This window comes from Etheostoma spectabile, chromosome 15, assembly GCF_008692095.1.
Source record: "Etheostoma spectabile isolate EspeVRDwgs_2016 chromosome 15, UIUC_Espe_1.0, whole genome shotgun sequence".
Lineage (NCBI taxonomy): Eukaryota > Metazoa > Chordata > Actinopteri > Perciformes > Percidae > Etheostoma > Etheostoma spectabile.
Genome location: NC_045747.1, coordinates 1,537,610 through 1,541,523, shown reverse-complemented (window position 1 = coordinate 1,541,523; position 3,914 = coordinate 1,537,610). Strand labels below are relative to the sequence as shown.

Genomic DNA, 3,914 nt, shown 5'->3' with positions numbered 1-3,914 from the left:
CGAGAGCAGCTCGGAGTAGAGCCGCTGCTACTTCACGTCCAAAGAAGCCAGTTGAGGTTGTTCGGGCATCTGGTAAGGATGCCTCCTGGGCGCCTCCCTAGGGAGGTGTTCCAGGCACGTCCAGCTGGGAGGAGGCCTCGGGGAAGACCCAGGACTAGGTGGAGGGATTATATCTCCAACCTGGCCTGGGAACGCCTCGGGATCCCCCAGTCGGAGCTGGTTGATGTGGCTTGGGAAAGGGAAGTTTGGGGTCCCCTGCTGGAGCTGCTGCCCCCGCGACTGGATAAACAGATGAAGATGGATGGATGGACAATCTGGTGAGGCTCCATTTGTATACTTGCTATAAGTGATATGTGATATGAGGTGATATGTAGACCCGATGCAAAACGTATTGCAACTCTTTTTATATTAGTTACAAATCGAACATTTTGAGGGCAATCACACAATCTCATCCCACTCATCACCCTCTATGTTACAGTTTAGCAAAGGACACCAAGATGTTCTTAAACATGTAAATATACTTAGAGTAAAGCCTAACATCTCATAGTAGAACTTAGATGAAAATGCTTGTGCTACTTATATTTAAGGAGAAATATGTCTACTGGATGTGAATCATGTGGGGTTTCCAGCGAGTTGTTCTTCTTATACACACAGTGTCTGATCTGTAAATATGTGTAGAAATCTTTGTTTGATTTATGGTGCTGAGCTTTAAGTGATTCAAATGTTTTGAATCTTCTATTCTCAAAGAGGTCAAAGATTCTAACAACAACGGCTTTTTGTCAAGGTGCAACATTTGGACCCATTCTATGCGTGGAAAGCTCAGGATTATCCTTCAGTGTTGTGATAAGACTGAAAGGCTGAGTACTGTGGAGTATTTTTGTGAGTTTTCTCCAAGCACACAAAACATTTGCTATCAAAAGGTTGTTTTTAATAGGCATTTCTTTCTGGCTTTTGCCCAGCAAGTTCACAGGAGAGAAAGGCTCGCAAACAGCTTCCTCTGTATCCAGCCGGGGGGAATCTGAGCACTCATTCACCCATGAAGAGATAATCCTGGCTTGTATGGATAGCATTCTATATTTGGCAAGCCCCATCCACCTTGCTCCTCTGGAAGCTGTAATTTTTGAATATTTTTCACTTTCACCTCACTTGACACCATCTTTGAAATCTCTTTGAAATCTCTTTTTACTCTTTGTTACCGCTCGCTCTCCTCGCGCGACCACACGGGCACTGACAGCACTCACCTAAAGCAACACTATGTAACTTTTCCCTCTGTCGGGTGTTGCTTTAACCCTCATGTTGTCCTCGGGTCCAATTTGACCTGTTTTTAGTTTTCACAAAAAAATGGGCCTTCGAAATAAGCGCTGAAAATGTTAGCAGTTGAAATATCAAATGACATTTTAAAAAAGCACCCACAACATTGAAAAAGTGACCAAAACGGCACCCTGCCATACTCGCTGTAACTTCCGCTAGCCTGGTGAGGGGTTGGGTTAACCGCCATCCAGCGGAGATAGGTTGCTTCGTCACCGCGGTAAGAACAACACTACCGCCACAGGCCTGCTTACTATAGGCTGCTTGCACAAACACCCCATGGGGTCGTTTTTTGGGGGCAGTACAGTCTCACATTATCTGAAAAAGTCCTCAAGTGTCACTTGGATCAGCGGTGGTTGGAGCAGAAGACTACAAGTTTGAAAACAAATCTTGGTGGTGTGGAGGTAGGGAGAAGTTGTCTCTGCTTGAGGCTAGCTGCTCCAGGCTACATTAGCCACTACTACCTCTCTGAGGGAACAGTCGGCCGTCGAGTTGTGGGTAATGTAGGTTTTGATAAGAGAATGTATGAATAGGCCAATATTTCCTGCTCTGCTGTATCAATTCTTACCCTTTTACAAATGTAAATCATGAGTCTGACGCTGTTGTAGAAGCACAATGCTAGATTGGTGCAGTACTCTCTAAATGATCGGTTATGTATTGTAACTATTTACAGTATACAAAGTATATTAGTTGCCGTCACATTTTAAGTGTAAAAAGTCAGAGCCTAAATTAAAGGCACAAGCAAGACAAGTTATAACCACACAACTACACAGCAGACAACACTGGACTTTCAAGTGAAAACAGAAGAATTCAATCCAACATCAGAGAGTGAAACTGTCTGCAGATATTTTGGCCTCATCAAATTCCATTCTCACAAACGATAAGATTCAGGAAGGCTCTATACAGTTAAAGAGTCACAGAGGAGAGAATCACACTGGAAAGGTAAAAAAACAGGTAGAAGAAGACAGAAAGAGGTTTACGATAACATCATCTACAGAGCAGAGAAGACAATAGTTGGATGAGGGGATATATTTCTTTTTAAGGCTTAGCAAATAACAAAAAATTATTATATGAGTAAAACGCTGCTTCACCTTCATTCGTCAAAAGCTTCCAGCCTCCTATACATTGTCGTGACTTTAACCATTGTCATAACAAATAAATGATTTTTCATCTGTTTTTCTCATAACTTACATTACAAGTGATCACTCCCTGAGCACACAGCGGCATGTAGCTGCGGTGAGAAACATGAAAACCATAAAACACAACATAATGTTGAAGAACATCTGCGTCCCTCACATTATGTGTGAGACTCACAAAGGGCCAAATATGTTCAGAGATAAGAGAGCTAATCACTGAGAACAAACTTGACCTGACGAGGGAAGCGTTTGGTTTTTTTCATCCTCCTGAAAAAAAAGCTCTCACACTTTGGGATGCCCACGTTGTTTTAGTAGCCGAGCTAACTGCTCAGCGTGGGTGTGGAGCAACAGAGAGAGGTGTGGAAAGACAAAAGCAAAACAGAGAAAGTGAGGTTGAAAGGAGAGGGACGGGTAGATTGGGTGAGGCTGTAATCTGGGCTTAAAGGCTTCAGTATTAAGGGAAAACACTTATTAGATTGGAGCCGTGAGCGTTTTATCCTCAGAGGGAGAGACTAATTGGATATCACCAAATCAGAGATGCTGACGTTGTCATGACACTGGACGAGAAAGAGGCAGTGGCTGACGCTCGCGCTGGCTCAAAAGCAATGGAAACGGCATTAATAGCAATTAAAAGAGGCTGAGGCAACCCAGAAACAGAAACACACACTTGTGCACGCACGCTTATGTATGTGCTGCTGTGGCCAAGTGCTACATGGTTTTTATCGAGCTCACATACACACATTATACCAAATTATACATGTTAAGGGATTGCTGTGCGTCTGTGTGTTGGCATGTGCGACACGTCAGGGAAATGAATGCCTTTGCTGTAATTGGATTCCTCCCTGCCTGCATATCACACAAATCTCAAGCATTGCCTGCAAATCAGTCCCCAGTACTGCTGCGAAAAGCTGTGAGGCAACCAGGAGAAAGAAATGTGAGAGCAAAAGGGCAGAAGAGATAGAGAAAGCGTCTGAATGCAGAAAGGAGCGATGAAAGATTGCAGGTTCAATTGAGGAGAAATGAGGAAGCAAAAGGTTATTCAGCGTAGGGAGTGCTCAGAGGCATCCCTCCGCTCAGGCTTTGTACACCAGGGGGAAATTAGTCCTCTGAGCTGATGTGATTTCATATTCAGCTGTGCCACGCGCTCATGTTTTCAGTCTGATTTCACACGCAGTGAGACTAGAGCAGCTCTCTGTTGCCTTGAATTTTAAATTGCACGTTTCCTGCGTTTGCCCGCAGACCTAATAAATGTGGCATTCATTTCTGGATCGGAATGAAAAGGAATGGTACATGAAAAGGAAAAGTTTCTTCACGTTTTTCTTTTTTCAACAGCCACATATTTTCTAGATTTAAAAGAAAAAAGGAAAGGAAATTAACGAGTAAGCTGATGTTCAAGGTCTGTTTCATTACTGATCTGTATACGCCATATATGTTTAGCTTCAACAATAAAATCCCTGATTACAATTTTTT

General features: G+C 43.2%; 1 long non-coding RNA gene across 1 annotated transcript in view; it reads left to right on the top strand.

The window, feature by feature from the left end:
- LOC116703573 (uncharacterized) overlaps positions 1–3,914 on the top strand; it is a 13,804-nt gene that overhangs the window by 5,349 nt on the left and 4,541 nt on the right. Inside the window, exon 2 of the long non-coding RNA XR_004335457.1 lies at positions 3,371–3,378. This is a non-coding gene — a long non-coding RNA (uncharacterized LOC116703573). The remainder of the gene's footprint in view (positions 1–3,370; positions 3,379–3,914) is intronic.